Source organism: Sceloporus occidentalis, unplaced genomic scaffold, assembly GCF_023333645.1.
Source record: "Sceloporus occidentalis isolate IW3139 unplaced genomic scaffold, rSceOcc1.0.p SCAF_242, whole genome shotgun sequence".
In the NCBI taxonomy this organism is placed as follows: domain Eukaryota; kingdom Metazoa; phylum Chordata; class Lepidosauria; order Squamata; family Phrynosomatidae; genus Sceloporus; species Sceloporus occidentalis.
This window is the reverse complement of record NW_028317222.1, coordinates 925,050-943,394: the sequence shown is the minus strand read 5'-3', so window position 1 is coordinate 943,394 and position 18,345 is coordinate 925,050. Positions and strand designations below refer to the sequence as shown.

At 47.4% G+C, this 18,345-nt stretch overlaps 1 non-coding gene across 1 annotated transcript; it reads right to left on the bottom strand.

Moving 5' to 3' along the window:
- Positions 1-17,998: 17,998 nt before the first annotated feature.
- On the bottom strand, positions 17,999-18,071 carry TRNAR-ACG (transfer RNA arginine (anticodon ACG)). Its single transcript has one exon. It is a non-coding gene; the product is annotated as a tRNA-Arg (tRNA).
- Positions 18,072-18,345: the final 274 nt, after the last annotated feature.

Below are 18,345 nucleotides of genomic sequence, written 5' to 3'. Positions count from 1 at the left end.
AATGTACAATCACTTGTATTGATGAGTTCCGTGAGAGCGAAAAAGTGTCCCTCTTTTACGTTTGGAATGTTGGGAGGTATGTATACATGCAAGCGCTGTTTCCATGTGTTGTGTTTATTTGATCTATAACTGAACTACAGGGAGTAAGAGAGGAATGGCTTAGTGAATGAGGGGACAGAGGGACTCTGAGGATGATTATGGGGGAGAGACGACCTCTCAATGTCATGGTCAGGGGCAGAAGGAGGGAGTGATTGCATGCTGTGGAGCTGGTCCCAATTTTTTCAATATAAAATATATTGGCAGCAGGGGCTAATATTAAAGAAGCTGCCAGTTCAGCTGTTATTTTGAAGTCTTATTTCAATCATAGTCTTTACTTCAAAGAGATAAGTACATATTATGTAGTTAAAAATGCACGTCTAACGCATATATATATATATATATATATCAGGGCTCGACAAATCCCAGGCTCCAGGTCGCCATAGCGACAGAGAATTTTGTCCTGGCGCCTAGGTTTTGTCAGCCTCTTACATCCAGAAAAAATAGTGGATGTAAGAGGCTGAGTAACCACGCCAGGAGTCTGGGCAGACAGCACAGCCACTCTGACCCCGCCCCCGAGCCTGAGACCCCTCCCACGGAGTGATCCTGTAGGCTGAAAACGCGGTTGCTGCAAAACCAGCAATCGTGTTTTCAGCTGCCACAGGCAGGTTCAGGGAAGGGGGTTGTGTGTTGATTGGGTCCCCACACCCCCCAGCTCTCCATGCAGTGCAGCGTTAACCCCTTCAATGCCGCGATCGCGCCATTTAAGGGTTAATTCCCGTTTTGTACGGGGCTCTGCTGCTGATGGTCTCCCTGGAAGCCCAGACAGGCCAGCAACAGCAAAAACGAGCCCCCCCACAAGCCCTTTGATGATTCCTGTAGGCATGGAAGCTACAGCAGTCATCAGAGACTCCCCCCTGCAATGGCTGCTCTATAGACCAGTAATTACGTCCCAGCTGCCAGAGGCAGCTTCAGGGACAGGGGAGAGGGCTCTTCGGTCTCCACATGAGTGTGGAGGGCAGCCCCAACACCCCCCTGCTGCCCGATCGCTCCATGAGAGCGACAGTGCAGCGTTAACCCCTTCAATGCCACAATTGTGTATAACACATTCGTGCGCCAATGGAACATCAGCATTGAAAGCGTTAAAAAATAAATAAATATATATAAAAAAACAACAAACAAAAAAAACCCAGCACTGAGCTGAAAGTCCAGGGTGCTTCCAGGTGAAACGCTGTGATTTTAGTAAGTGGGCTGATGATGATCGGATCCCTCCTGACCAACTGTTAGTTTAAAAAAATCCTGGCTCCTAACTTTCTTACCTGGCGCCGAGATTCACAACAAATTTGTCAAGCCCTGGTATATATATATATATATATATATATATATATATATATATATATATATATATATATATATATATATATATATTATATATATACACCTGTGTGTGATCTCATGGGCTTCATAGTGTGTCCCTGCATGCTAGAAATACAATGTGGTCACGCTACCAGTAACGTATCGGCGCCCACCCAGTATGGCAGCCAAAATCATGGGGTGCGGGGGAGGACCGGCCCCGTTTGTACGCAGAGCCTCACACGAGGGGTAGCGCAGGTCTGTTATTCTGGGAGTAGGGGATGGCAAACCCCTCTGCCAGGGACAGAGCACTCTATTGGGGCAATTGGGCTCCTTGGTGCAGCCCAGCCTCTGAAGTATATACTACAGTGCCCCTCCTAAATGCACCACTGGTCCTATGAGCTGACAATCTATAATATATATATATATATATATCTGTGTTTTCCTCCCCAGTTCTAGATACCAGGCACATGTTATTGACGATGCCCCCGTATTATCTGATATAACGCATCACTTTATTATCAGGGCTGCAGGACGGATCTGAGCGGTAGATCAGACATCCTGATTCCTGAAGCCCCAGGAGCCAACTCCCCCCGGGCTGCCTGTCTGCCCCGGAGGAATAAACCGTCATTTATTATCATCCATCCCGGCTTCCCCTCTGAATTCTTTGTATATAAACCTTTTCATCCCCGCAAAATGCGATGTCTGATCTCCAGAAACGAGCCGGCGGTGGAATGAATAAAGCTAATCGCTGCTGGCGGGGAGCGGCTCCTTCCTGGACGTCTGTGAGCTCGGCGCCGGGCTCTTTAAACAAACATGGATAGACTGCACAGGAGCCACAAGCGGCCCGACAGCGCGGGGAGCCCGCATTATACAGCACCTCGTCTTACTGCTTCAGACCCAGCTCTGATATCTCAGAACCCCAGAACCTGCCGGCAGATCGGCCCCCGGCGGCCCGTCCAGTCTGTAACGACTCAAACATTAACCAGTTTTTGGTTTCGTCTTAGATTCAGGAGCCGTATGTCTATCCCATGCATGTTTAATACCCTCACTGTATTACCCTCTACCACTTGTGCTGGAAGGCTGTTCCATGTATCTACCACCCTCTCAGTATTACCCTCTACCACTTCTGCTGAGAGGCTGTTCCACCCTCTCAATAGGGTTCCTCATGTGCTTGCCCCAATCATTGTGGAGGCTTCCACTGTACCCCTGTCTGGCACCAAAACCACCCCCGGGCCAAGAGCATAGATGCAAATAATATTAGAAAAATATCCAGAAATGACCAATAAAAATACTTTTTACACTATATTTTCAGGTCATTAGCTGCCTTCTCAAAAGCCGTGATGTGTAATAATAAAATATACTAATCATCCCCCAAAAGGGATACATGTACAGAATAATAAACCGGCATTCTGTTGTCCAGCTGGTTCCGGCCGACATAAATCCAGATTCTACCGAAAAAATCAAGTTAAAAAAATAGCTTTCTTAAAATTAGTTAAAAACTCCAACTGACCAGGAAAAGATAGTAAATACAGAGATTATTAAATAATCATGTATATATATATATATATATATATATATATATATATATATTTCTCCTTTGTTAATCACTTTTAAAAACTATTTTATTTATCTTATTTAGCCCTAAAAAGACTTAAAAAAATGATGCCTTCTGGGTTATTAATCAGTTTTCTAGCAATTTAACGATCTGTGAAATTCCCATTTATTTAAATAACATTTCTCCTTAGACTTTCATTATTCAGAAAGTCTGGCTGGGTGATTAAGACTGAGCCATTCTAATGTTTCCCTCAGGCAGTGTGATAAGTCACTCACTCCCACTCCCATCGCACCTTTTTTCAAAGTGTCACAATTACACTTTGGCTAAAAACTAGAACACTTTTAGAGAAATAAAGAAGCGAAGTATTTTTTTAAATTTTTTTTATCTGATGCTAGAAATGAAGATTCGGCGTTCAGTACAATAAAAAGGCAACCCGTACGGACCGACTGTAATACCTAGAATGGCCAGGAGGTGGCAGTCTAAAGACTGTTCAAAACAGACACCAAAGCAGCAGATCTGCTCACCGAGGGTCAAAAATCATCCAAAATAAAGCAGTGACGGAGCTGTGGGATTTACTTCTATTAGTGCCAAGCAGAGAAGCACGGACGAAGCCCCTGTATAATGTATAGCTAAATGAGCGAGCCGGCCCTGTATAATGTATAGATAAATCAGCGAGCCGGCCCCTGCATAATGTATAGATAAATCATTGACCCGGCCCCTGTATAATGTATAGATAAATCAGTGACTGGCCCCTGAATAAGGTATAGTTATTCCTTTAGGGAATCAACCCCTCTGTGATGAGGCTCCCAGTTTGATGTATGTGAATGACCTCAGGATGGGGCTCTGTCTGGTAGGGTGACATTTTATTTCTGCCATTCAGAGAGACACTATGAAGCCCATGAGGTGTGTGTCAGACATGCATTTTGAACTATTTTGTGTGTATGTATGTATGTATGTATGTATGTATGTGTGTGTATATATATATATATATATATATATATATATATATAAAAATAAATATTTGCCCCTGCTGCCAATATATATATCAATATTAGACCCTGCTGCCAATACATTTTATATTGAAAAAAAATTGGGCCACCCTCCCTAGCATGCAATCCCTCCCACCACTCCCGCACCACAAAATAGGTATAGATCAAATAAACCACACAAAACAGCACTTGCATATATAGATCAACTGAATAAGACATCCAAACCTACATAACTACATACATAAATAATGTATGGAAACATAAATAATGTATGGAAACATAGCATAGCAGGGACAGATCAACACACAAACACACACAATTCATCCACACACTAATTCACACAATTTATCCACACTAATTCATACTTTCACTTATTCACGCAATTCATTCACACAGTAATTCATTTATTCTCTCACTCAATTTCACTCTTTATTTATTTCAATATTCTTTCTACCCCCTTTCTCTCTATCTACCCACCCTCTCCCTCCCTTCTCATTATCTACCCTCTCCCCCCTTTGTAGTTCACTTACCTTCCAGAAGTCCTGCAGTGGAAGCACAAGGCCTCTGTCTCCCTGCTCCGCCGCGGTGCGCGCTGCCTCACTGCTGACGCTGAATATGACGTCATATTCTGGCGCTCAGCATGACGCGCTGGCACCGCAACCGAGCTAGAGGCCTTGTGGAGGAGACGGAGGGGCGTCATGAAAACTTCATGAGCTAAAGTCATGCGCCGCTGTCTCTCCTCTGAGGCTGCCCGGGACTTAAAGTCCCATTGCGGGACTGTCCCGGGCAATCCGGGACGCGTGGTCACCCTACTGTGTGGGGGCCACATGATGGAGCTCTGTGCGGGGGCCACGTAATGGGGCTCTGTGCGGGGGCCACGTAATGGGGCTCTGTGTGGGGGCCACATGATGGAGCCGTGTGATGGAGATCTGCGCAGGGGCCGTCTGATGGAGCCGTGGGATGGGGCTCTAACAGAATGGAGAGCGAGGGTAGAAGAAGATGTGTAAATCCCTTCTGTGTGGAACGTTGTGTTTTCTTTGCTGCAAGTGAACAGAATGGAAAGTAGTTCCTAGAAACACGACAATAAAGCCTCGGCCACTGGAGAGTGCGGAGGGCAGGGACGACAAAGTCCCGCCTGCGCCTTCACTGCTTCCAGATCAGCCATAAACCGCTGAGGAGGAAAAGCTGGCTGTTTTGGTGCTCGTGGCAGACGATAAATAACCCTTCAGTGATTTGATCCCTTCGCGATCGGCACGTACCTGGTACGCCATGGTTACATGGTAGCTGCAGACCGGGACGTACCATGCCCCCACGTTGCCACAACTGTGGTGATCGCGGGGGCGCTGCTGCTGTCTGCCCGGGTGTCGGGGAAGACCAGCACAGCCACCCAGCGCCCGGGCCGAGCCTTCGATCGCTCCCACGGGGTGATTTTGTCGTCTCAAAATGTGTTTTTTCATAAAATGCCGCAAACAGGCAGCTTCAAGGAGGGGGGTTGTTTGTTGATTGTGTGGAGACCTGACCCGACATCCCCCCTGCTGCCTGATCGCTCCATGAGTCCTCCCTGCAATGGCCGCTCTACCGGAGATTGTGTCCCAGCTGCCAGAGGCAGCTTCAGGAACGGGGAGAAAGGGTTCTTCGGCCCCCACCCCCTCCCTGCTCAATTAAGCCCTTCAATGCCACGATTGTGTATGACCCCCATCTCAGCATTGCTTGGGTTAATATTAGCCCCCACAAGCTTTGCTGTGCTTCAAAAAAATAAATAAATAAAAAAACTAACCACTGACCTGAATGTCCAGGGTGCTTCCAGGTCAAATGCTGTGAGTTTAATAACTGCTGCAGAACCCATCAAGTCACTGATTATTGATCGGTCTCCCTGATCGAAGTAATCTGATAAAAAATATTTTAAAACGTTTAAAAATTGAAATGCGAACGTACCAGTTTAGACTCCACAATGTCTGAGAAACATGACTTATCTATGCATGCGGGGTATCGCTGTACTCGGGACCGATTTAGTTTTTTTACACATCTACTCAGAAAAATAATCATGAAACCGCAAAGTGGATGCGAAAAATGTTTCCTTTTTTTGTTAGACTAAATTTGGAAGGCGCCGGGGTGGAATCAGCTGCATGGGACGGGTCAATATTCCCCTAACTAGAGTCCCTGAGCTGTCTAGTTTTAGGAAATATGTAGTTTTAGGGATTAATATGAAATATGGGGCTTCTACTGTGTCACAAAGAATGAGACCTGGACCCAACAAACTGATCTGTCAAAATTCCATGGATAGAATGGTTTTGTTAAAAATGAAATTTTACTGCAATGTTTAGGACAGACTGGCACTAAAATGGTTAAATAAAAAGTGTTAAAATGCCCCAAGTAAAATACTCTGGGATGTCATTTTCCAAAAAATATATACTTTTGTTGAGCTGTTTTTCTTTTTCTGGCCGCTATTGGGGCGTAACTCCCAGGATACCACATTTAATAAAACAATCTTGGTTAGAAACAGCGTGTCATTCATATTTAAACCTGTAAGTGCCAAAATAAATTAAAATACCAGGCATATGAGGTGTTTCCAAAAACAGGACAAATACCTAAATACACTTTTGGAGCTTTTTTTTCCCGTTTGCTCCGGTTATATTAAGGTTTTTTTTTATAGGTGAAACTGTCAAAATATTTTCTTTTTCTCTTAATTTCCCCTTGCATTTTTAGATATTTTTCATACTTAATCATAGTTTCTTTTAAAATAATAATTATATATATATATATATATTTGTGTTGAAAAAAACCAATATATGAATTGTGTGGGGGGGGCACTAATTGAGAAGTGAGAATTTACTGTTGAAGACAAAAACACAAAAACTGCTGGTCTTTGAGCACAAAATCATTAAATATTTGGTCCTTTCCGCTTCACACATTTTGTTTTCTGCCCCTTCGGATTTGATGGAAATCTGAGGGCTTTTTTATATGGAAATACATTTTTTTTTCTCTCTCGTTCACGATCTCTTCCTTCTCCACCAACCGCTTCCCTGCGTCCGCTTCTCCATTTCTGCTCTCTTTCCTCAACAGAGCACAGGCTCTGCGTGCCCAACACGGATGACCCCCCCCATCCAATACAAAAGAGGTCGTCCCCGCGGGGTGCGCGGAGGTCGACCCCGTCTGCGGCTGTCCTCTGTAGATTGCTGAAGAGGAGAGAAGAGTGCAGACGAAGAAGCAAAAATGAAGAAGCGGAGAAGGTAACGAGAGGAGAAAAAAACGAGTTTCCAAACGAAGGTTTGAAGCATTTCTCCTTAACTTTTTTGATTGTTTTGTTGGGACTCCATCCTTGTTTTCGGACATTCGTACAAATTAATAAATTTAACAAAACTGCTTAAATTGAAGTCGACTCCATAATATTTATCGATTACATCTCACACAGGCGACTCTCGGGAGCTCCTGAAACCTCCTGTGACCCTTAACTAAAGACTCCGTCTTCTCGCGGGATAATTTGGCTCAATCTATTTCCTCAGGATCAAGAAATAGAGATGGGGCAAACCGAGCGACTATCAGCACCTGGATACCCCACAAAGCTGAGAAGAAAGAATACTGGATAAAATATATCATATGATTTGTTCCCAAAGAGGGGATTGCCTTAGAAATGCTATCCTTAGGTCAACGCATCAAATTGTAGCGGTCGTGCCCTGTAACGTGTGACGATGAAGGGTGGTGGATAAGTGGAACAGCCTCCCAGCAGAAGTGGTAGAGGGTAATACAGTGAGGGTATTAAACACGCATGGGATATACATACGGCTCCTGAATCTAAGACGAGACCAACGACTGATTAAGGTTTGAGTCTTTATGGATTAGACGGGGGCCGGATGGGGCCGCTCTGCCGGTGGGTTCGGGGTTTGTGTGTCACAGTTGTAAATGGGGTAGATTTGGAGTAATGATGCACATAGTTATTATTTTTATTATATGTATAATATTTATTATATGCCGTCACATTATTCCAACGCTTCGCTTCCTGCTTAAATTCATTTTATTTCCGGCAGCAATCGGCTGTGGAAGCCTCGGCGGGGTGAATACTGCAGTCATTTCTTGAAAAAAAAGTACCATTCATTTAAGAATCTAACGATATAATTATTTAATAGAAATATAAAATATTCAAACAAAAAAAGTGAATTCAACCCTTAGGATCCCCTATGGATATTCCTGTACGTCCTTAAAATGTGTTCCAAGCTGCCGGTTCGGACGGCAGGGACCTGCTGCTGCTTTCTTACCGAAGCCCACTAACCGGCGGCCGTCTGCCTGACCCCGGTCGCCGTGCACAACGCTCGGAAACATATCATTTGTGCCATTTCTGCAGGAAATTAACGCTACGCCTAATGCAGGGATCGGCGGCCAAACTTTGGCTGCATGAAAAGCGTCCAAACGCTCCCGATGCGATACTCGGGGGTCTCTGCTTTATGGAATCTATACTTTTATGGGTAACAGCAATGTGCACCCTCTAATATTTTCCCCATAATTATCCGATACGGAAATTCTACACAAATGAGGGGTTCCTAAAATCAAGACACTCAAATTTTAGGGGTATTTTTGTTAATTTAACTCTTTTAGTGATGCTTCACTTCATAAATTCCATGAAAAAATGTTTTTCTTTTATATTTTTTCCACACTTAATGATGGGTGACACATATGAAAATGTATAGAGACGGTATTCATGGAAAAGGGGAATCGGCGTATGGTGAAGATGGCAAAAAGCTCGGTCGTCTTCGGTATGAACCCCCCGGGCCTGAAGGGGTTACACTGGGATCCCGTCTGTCACGGAGCTGGCTAGTCCGACCGACTATCTCCGCTGTCTTGTGCTCCCTTAGTCTGGGACACCACACTTTCCCCGGTTCCCCAGTCACTCGCCGAGACTCAGTGTAGGGTAAAACCAAACGAAGACTGATTTATTTTAGACACACAGAGGATATATCCAGCAAAACACACATTAACATAAAACAAGACATTGGGACACAAACCGCCCCCTTAATCTGCCTCTCAGAGACAACAGGGGCAGTAACGGGATTAACAATACAATAGGTGGGGGGAGACTGATTTATACAACATTAAACATCAAAGAATGGTGGTCACTCCCTGGTGGCAGATCCTGGCTGTCTGCTGGAGATAATCCCCTCAGCCAGTGATGAGATGATACTGCTGGGGGTAGCCACAGAAGTCTCTACAAACCCAGGGCCCATAGTCAATAGGGAGGAGGCTGGCAGTCAGGCTTCTCCAGTGGTCCCAGTGATGGAGGCTTCCGTCACACCGTCTCTGGGTGTGGGTGGGAGACGGACCCTGTTGGAGGTGCCGTCTTTCATCAGGCATCAGCGTGTATGAGAAGGGCTGCCTCCGGTCGCAGGTTTTCGCGGGGGGGCTGTCTCTATTCACAGGTTTTCGTGAGGGGGGGGCTGCCTCCGTTCGCAGGTTTTCGTGAGGGGGGGCTGCGTCCGTTCACAGGTTTTTGCGGGGGGCAGGTGGCTTGGTGGTGTCAGCAGGAGGAAGACCTTGGTGCCGGGGAGGGGAGCGGGTTCAGGGAGATCATCTCCTCGCTCCTGTCTTCAGTCCGGCCGGCTCTGGGAGTGAACGTTCCTTTCACAGTCCCTTGTACCGCGTCCTTCAGCTGAGAGAATACAGGACATGATGGGTTATTATAAGCACACGTCCACCATGACATCACACATGGTTTCGATGACATCACCTATAAACATGTACCAGTTCACAGTGTTATCTTTATCGCTATTTCTATGTCACTGTGTCTCTTGGTGACATCATAAGAGAGACACAGTGAGCCCACCGATTGGTGAAGCTGACACGTCTATTTTGTACGAGGGACGTTAAGTCCTGTTCTTGTCCAGATGTTGGAGTTCATTCCCCAGTTTAGTTCTCTGGTGCATATGACCGAAGGTGTACGGGGTGGGGACCTGATGTTTAAGCAGCAGGCGACTCTCCATTGGGATGCTCTGCTGTGGAGAATTTGGGCCCTCCCTGCGAACAGAAGCTTCTAACATAGGAGAGAACGTGGAGGTGGCGCCCCTAACAACTCCATGATGCTGAGGTCACTATATCGTAGGGTCTGCCCTAACCGTATTCATGCTGCGAGAGTTATATTACCTCGCGGAGGGATACCACCCCGATGAGCCTTCCGGTACTAGTGACGTACGCCGTACGCAGACCAAGCAGGTTAAACAAGTCGTAGCACTGCGGGGAAATGGGAGGGAGAGACGTCAATGCCAATGTAATCAATGCCACAATTATGCCCACGGTTCTCTGCCCTCATCCTCTGCCCAGAATAACTTCCCAAGTGTCTCCCCTGCCCGCACCGACTCCTCCCCACCCACACTGACGCTCCCCTGCCAGCACTGGCTCCACCCCACCTACACTGACTCCCCCCACCCACACTGACTCTCCCCTGCCCGCACTGGCTCTCCCCTGCCCTCATCGGGTTTTTCCCCTGCCCGCACTGGCTCTCCCCTGCCAACATTGGCTCTCCCCTGCTAGCACTTACTCCCCTCCACCCACACTGACTCTCCCCTGCCAGCACTGATTCCCCACACTGGCTCTCCCTTGCCAGCATTGGCTCTCCCCCGAGTTGCTCTTTCCCCCGACTGCACTGGCTCTAGCAGAGTCTCTCTCCCACCAGCATTAACTCTTTCACCTGCCCCCCAAAGACCTCCATTTTCCTCGTCCTCTCACCGGCCTGTTCCCATCTGGTGTAATTTATCTGTGCATTACCTGATACAGAGTCTGTTTCTCTACCAGTCTATACGGTGCAGAATCAGTGACCAACTCCTCCATTGGTACCTCTTCATTCAGCTGCCGGCACTCCCACTCCTCCACCTGCAAAACACACACTGAGCATAAGGCCGCACTCCCACTTCTCCATCCATTACGCATATACTGAGTGTCAGGCTCCCGCTTCTCCTTCCACTACACGCACCCTCAATGTGCAGCTCCGGGTGCAGCCTCAGAGGGGTTAATATTGCCCTGAGGTATGGCAGAGAGCCCGCAGGACTGCTCTCCTGGGTAATACTCACCAATTTCACATAATGGCTCCGGAATTTGCTTGATCGCCGCCTCCTCCCCGCAGGCCGCTGTTTCTGTACCTCAAAAAGAGGTGTAAGAGATAAACAATACACACACACACACACACTGGACATTAACCCTTCTGGATATATACCCCCTCTGGATATCCCCTAGACTTTATACACCCCTTTTGGAAATATACCACACTTACATATATACCCCATATGAATTTGTCTCCTCTGGATATATATATATATATTCCAACTAAATATTTATCATCTCGATATCTACCTCAAAAGCTCCCTGTATTAGATTACACCGTGTCTTTTTGCCCCCGTTTACCAGCCCTGCCAGTAGGGGGCTCTCTGTTATTATATTAAATGTTTCCCACCTCTTCGCTTTCATACACCACCGTCTCCTGGTTGCTGTACAAGGTGTCCGCAGCTTCCGCATCTGAGTAGATACAGAGAAACAAATCAGTGTTCCCAAGTGCCACGGCCCAGTGAACCCAGCACCCCCGGGCGCACTGCCCCAGTGAAGCTGGAACCCTGCGCGTGCCGTCCCATTGAGACCAGAACGCAGCATTTTTTACTTCATGTTCCATTTTCTAGCCATTCGGATTTAGAAGCCATGGCTCCCTCCAAACCCATAGTCGGGGCATTTCATGGAAATCCCCCTCCATTTTCCATGTTTCCGCATCAAGATCCCCCCATCAGCCTGAGCAGGAAGTTTTAAGCCGCTTCCTGTGCTCCCCCCCATCAGCCCGAGCAGGAAGTTATGAGCCCCTTCCTGTTCTCTCCCTCTGTTAGCCCAAACAGGAAGTTTGAAGCTGCTTCCTGTTCTCTCCCGCATTCTTTTAGCGGACGGCACAGGAGCCTCTAGCGTTAGAGATTGTTTCCAGCTGCGCAGGCCCCTCCGTAACGCTATTATCACAGATATCTTAGGGCAAAGGGGCGATTTATACCCCATGACGGGGCAGCAAGATGGCGGCTCCCGCATACAGCACAACCAAATACAACCCAGAGACCCCTCTTACCAGCTCTCAGCAGTTTGGGCCGAGAAGATCCATTCTCTCCCATAGACTGAAAAAAACCAAAACAGAAATAAAACCCTCCTTTAAACCCCCCATCAACAAATGTCTCTCAGCCCTCCTCCTGTCCAAGCCTGCACACTATTAACAACCCTTTCCTACCATGCCCAGATTTGTCACCCCAGATAGCCCTCTCCCACCAGTATCCACCTCTCTCCACCTCCCAACCCTCTCCGGACCTCTCACCACAGCCCTCCAAATCACCACCCACTCTGCTAGTCTCATATTGTTGCCCTGTTCTTTACAATATAAATAACGAGCCCCTTCCATGCCAGTCCTGTCCCCTGTTATCCACATAAGTCTCTTTCTTACAATCACTGTGAGGTTGTTGTCCATATTCTCCCCATGCCCTGATTGAGCATGAACTGAATTCTCCGTTCTGTGCTGAGCTGATCCGCCAACATCTTGCTTAGGGTCTTCCGCGTGACTGAACCAAGAAGAATCTTCGAGTCTAAGGGAAGGAGAACATTAGAGAGGGAGTGAAAAGAAGATGGGATCTAGAAGGTGTGATAATGATCAAAGCCATAGGGAGAAGACAATGAGGGAGGAGGAGAAGATGATGCATGAGATGAAGAAGAGGGAGAGGAAGATACCTTCTGCATCCACAATGGGGAACTGTCTGAGTTCAGATGTCTTTAGGAGGGTGCGAACATCTTTGTACTTAAACCCCTTCACCAAGTAGAGCAGGTCGGTCACCATGAAATCCTCAGCACAGATATCATGGGCACTATGGAGAGACAAACTACAACGTGACCACCTGAACACCCTCGGTAACCAAGTGACCACCAGTACCCCCATCACAGCAACTGCATGACCCCCTGTGCCGCAGACCCTATACGAGTCCTATATCATAAATGAGATAGATGAGGTGGGTAGTTACTAACCAGTTCTTTCCCATGACGAGTTTTGGGAGGTACGGCAGCTTCTTGATGATGATAATGAGGTCGAATAACGAATTCTGACAGCTTTGGCTTATGGCGTTTGCTATAAGAACCGCAATCAGGACGGGTAGGATGTGGGACATTTGCCCCGTAAGCTCAAACACCAGCAGAGCGGTGGAGAGGGTATGCGTCACAGCCCCGGAATATGCTGCAGCACCTGCCGATCCAAGAGCGAGAGAGTGAGGCGGTGGGAGAGCGAGAGACACCAGCGTCGGAGAATCAACATACAGACGAGACTGCAAAAGACCGAGCGGCCAGAGACAGAAGAATTAATATTCAAAAAGAAAGGCGAGACAGCATGGCCGGAGAATAAATGTACAGACGGAGCGGAAAGGGACATAAAATTCCCATACGTATGAGACAGCAAGAGACAGCATGGCCAGACAATTAATATACAGATGGGACGGCAAGAGACCGTTCAGCCAGAAAATAAACATAAAGACAGGACAGCGAGAGACGGCACGGTCGGAGAATTAATATTCACAGTGGAAAGTGAGGCATGGAGAATGAATATACAGATGAGGCACACGTGACACACACAAGGCTTTCTGCTGCCATGTCCGCGTCTCTTGATGCCATAAAGCTGAATGGATGTGCATTGTGTGTCCTGGCCACTTGGTGGTCCTGGCGAGAAGTTAATCGGTGAGGGGCTAAATTCTGAGAATACCGGTCCTGGAGACTCACCTGCAAGAGCGTACCCTGCTACGTAATCTTGATACGTATTTCCTCAGAGATGATGCCTTCAGGGAAGATTTTGGCCATTATCTCTCCATAAAGTCTTCCCACCCCTGCACCTGTTTGAGGAACAAATGAGGTCACACGATGCCCACTTCAGGTCTATACATTTTATTTCAATGCAGATGCATATGTGACGGACCCGTTAGTGTAATGCATGGTGGGGCTGGATCCGTCACCCCCAGCTAGTAGTAGAGATTTATGAGATGGAGTTCTGGGTCAAGGCTTCTTAACACTTAAGTTTGATCTGAATGAGCTGTTCTCCTTTCCAGGCCTGGTTGACATTGGGTGAAAGGGACTTATTAACTGCCCTCCAGCCAATCCACCACCAATTGTACATTGATGAACCTCAGAGGTACCGATTAGAATCAATCCCCCTCTAAACATTCAGATATTTAATCAAAATGACCAAAATGATACTTTATGTATTTCCTTGTTTCAGACCTCAAGGGCCCCCGGGGGTCCGAGACGCACCGGCCTCAGTAAACCTATCGCAAGCAATAGCGGCTTCGCGAAAGTCCTGGAGGTCACTCACCATACACGAACACGGGGAGGAAATATCCCGCTGGGATGGTCATGGTATTCGCAAAAAGCAGCATAAAAAACTGGTGAGAAGAGAGATCAGCGTTAGGAGATTCGTGCCTGGCAGGGTTGAGGGTTTCAGGATACAAACGATATCTGGAGGACTGGATTTATTGTGTTGAGAACGTTGAGAAACATATTAATGGAATGTCCGTGTGGCGTCTAGATGAGACCCGCGTGCCGCCTGTTAGCTTAGCTCTAGAAAGGCTCAAAAAGACAGGCAAAGGTCTAGACGTTTTCTGGTTCTCACCTTCAGAACGACGAAGCAGGCAAGTTTTTCTATAGCAGACATCTGCGGGTGCGTCCACTGGAGCCAGTTATTGTCATAGGTAGGATTGGGGGGCTGGCGGGAGGCATTTAAACTCAAGGACAATTCCTCGACGCCCCAAGTGGTGGTGTTGAAGAATGTTTCTAGATGTTCCTTCATGGTCAGCTATCGGGAGAGAAAGGGCGACAATGAGGACGGACGTCACAGGCAGGTCTTACTGCGATCGCGGCAGAGACGTGGTCACTTACCCTAGTGCCCCCCATGTACTGGCCAAATCCGTGGGGGAAAGTGATGCTGGCCAAGATCAAAGAAACAAAAGCGGCGTAGACTATCCGGCTGCAAGAGAAAACCCAGCAAGAAATGAAGTCCAGATCTCCTGTCTGTATCTGGCTGTAGGCTTCTCTAGAATAAGACCATTGACCGAGATCTACAAAACGCTTACTTATTCCTCAGGAACGTGCCGATGCGTTCGTTGTTTCGCAGGAAAAGCAGGGTGACGCGGTGAAGGAAAAGGTAGACGCAGCAGAGGCATCCACAAACCACTCTGGAACGACAAGGACAAAAGGGATCTAGAACCAGACTTCAAATCGGCCTGGGACCAGAGTAATGCCCTTCTAGAGCATGTTCCCAGTGGACACCGGGCAGCTCGGAACTAAGGGTGTTCTGGAGCTCTTACTGAAAAGTCTTCTCATTCTGGATGTCCCACATTAGTGATAAGCAAGGGCTAAATCCCTCAGCCACCCAGGATGCCGACTTCCTACCATTCATCTCCCTTCCTCTCAGATGTGAAACAATTCTATATTATTCCGCCAGCTCAGTCACGTGCCACGGGGTACATTGGGTTAAAAATATGCCCCGGTCACCCCACAGGTTGGCGCAGATGCCCCGATGTTACCTTATCACATTGCTTATAGGAGACATCGATTTAGAGGTTCGCTTACCCCAGCAGTGCATAGGACAGATATTCCGGAAGGTCAAAGGGAAATTCTACTCGCCAATTGGTACTGAAGAGGATGGCAACGGTCTCTAAGAGGGATAAAAAGGGTTAATGCCCTGTGGGAAGTCGGTTGGATCAGAGAAAGGGTGAAATGCTCTGCAGCTCATGGACAGGAGAAGATCAACACTCCAGTTATGGGAACAGGAGATGTACAGTGTTTGTAGGCAGCAAAAGGGTGATGGTGCAGTGCTCTGCGGTGTATGGAGAGGGAGGGTGATGGTGCAGTGCTCTGCAGTGTATGGAGAGGGAGGGTGATGGTGCAGTGCTCTGCGGTGTACGGAGAGGGAGGGTGATGGTGCAGTGCTCTGCGGTGTATGGAGAGGGAGGGTGATGATGCAGTGCTCTGCAGTGTATGGAGAGGGAGGGTGATGGTGCAGTGCTCTGCAGTGTATGGAGAGGGAGGGTGATGGTGCAGTGCTCTGCAGTGTATGGAGAGGAGGAGGGTGATGATGCAGTGCTCTGCAGTGCATACAGTGATGGAGGAAAAATGTGTATAAAGATACATGCGCAGTGACCGGGTTCACCTCTCTCGTGGTTGATGACGGCCAACATTAAAGCTGCGCTGTGACAGGGCCAGGCTAGCTGGCTCATATGTCATATGAAGTTTAGCCGGGTCACGGAGCACTTTTGTATCCGGTTCTGTATACTGTGACCCGGTAATATATTATATTGTGTTTATTGTGTAACCGGCCCAGAGACTGATGTGGATTCAGCCCCAGCCTTCAAAGAGACAATCCTATAATCTGGCTGGGGCTCTTAATCAGCCAACACAGCCCTGTCTGCCCAGACGGCACCCGCACTACAGGGGGGATAACACAGGTGGGGGAACCCATTGTATTCTGTAATCCCCTCACCTGATACATCCCCTGTATACTGATGGGATTTGTGATGGGATGTGAGTGATGGGATTGGGGGTTGGGTTTGGTACACATTGCATTGAGATTGTATAAAGTTCTGTGTGTTTGTAATAAAGAGAGTTCTTTTTGGTTTGCTACGAATGGTGGTCTGGATGATCCGTAGATAGCTGAGTGCTATCCGTATGAGGGACTGACTGGTGATTCCTCAGCCCTCAAACAGGGGTACCCAGCCTTGGGTACGGTGACCCTGTAACATGCGCATGTTGCAGCGAAGAATCCTCGCCAGTAGTTCCGCTCCGCAAAGTGCGTGGCTGTGGCCTCCACGCTGAATAAGACCCCTAATGAGAAAAGCACTGTCACAAACCGGCCGGGCCCTCGACCTAATGAAGTAACACGCCAATGGGCCCCTGGTAGGCACTTGATTAGGGCTACTCTGCTGCCACACGATAGAGGGGGCCACACTCGGCAAGCCTAACCCTGTAATGCTTGCAGTGGCCCTGGAAGGGCTGTTAAAGCAAGTCACTTACCCCCAACTGGAGCCACGAAGCAGCAAGCCACGCCGACAGAGGCCCCCGCGATAAGCAGCTCATACTTCCGGCTTGGATTCTATAGGAAGAGGATTACTTAGAGACAGCATCTAACACGGGGTAATTCCCTAAATGATAGGGTCACACGGGGGCTATTCCTATAAATTACAGAGCCGGTCACCCCCCCCCAGTGATGGGGTAAGAGGGAGTTAAACGTACAGCGGGAGCGGGAGGTCTGTTAATGCAGACCTCCGATCCTGCTCCCTTGCGGGATTTGATGTCATATCCCGGCGCACAACACTGAAGCCACGCCCACCGCCTTCCACCAGTACATGCTAGTACCTGGGGATGATAGGAGTGTGATTGCTGTTAGCAATCACACTCCTATCATGCTAAGTCAGCCAGTACATGCTGGAATCTGGGTATGCCTGGGCATGATAGGATTGTGATTGCTGTTAACAATAATATTTATATTAATATTGTTCTTGCTTTCTTTTGTGTCTGATTTTGATGTGTTACTTACTTTGATCCCGTTGCTTTAGTGAGAAGATTGAGGTAGCTTCTTGAGAGCATAAAAGAGTGAGACCATGTTTTCTAGAAATTGAGCTATGGCAGGTAGGAAATGGTAGGAAATGACTAAACAATGTAGAGATAGAATGCTAAAATATGCCAAAAAAGGAGAAAGAAAAAAGGAGCTTCGTGATCATGAAAAAAGGTGGCCAAGTAGTTCGCTTGTTCCCACAAGCAAAAGGAAACGTAGGAATGCTTGCTTGAAAGCACAGTGAAAATATTTCTGCTAGTTACCTCTCATTGTTTTCCATCTGTGTCAGACTCTTTCTTCCGAAGTGAATGTGCACTTAAGCACGCGCAGCCTCTTATGAACAGGTGTTGCGAGAACATATCCGTAACAAGGAATTCTGGACAGGAGCAATTTAGAAAAACTAGAGAGCCGTGACCCGGATTCGAACCTGGGTTGCTGCTGCAGCACAGAGTACTAACCACTATACGATCACGGCAGGCAAGACGAGCCAGGTAGGACTTGAACCCACAATCTTCTGATCCGTAGTCAGACGCGTTATCCATTGCGCCACTGGCCCACACATGTTAAAAGCTGGATACCCGTTGCTTTAGTGAGAAGATTGAGGTAGGTTCTTGAGAGCATAAAAGAGTGAGACTTCATGTTTGCTAGAAAGGGAGTTATGGCAGGCAAATTATTTGGTAGGAAATGACTAAACAATGTAGAGATAGAATGCTAAAATACGTCAAAAAAAGAAGAAAAAAGGAGCTTCGTGATCATGAAAAAAGGTGGCCAAGTAGTTCGCTTGTTCCCACAAGCAAAAGGAAACGTAGGAATGCTTGCTTGAAAGCACA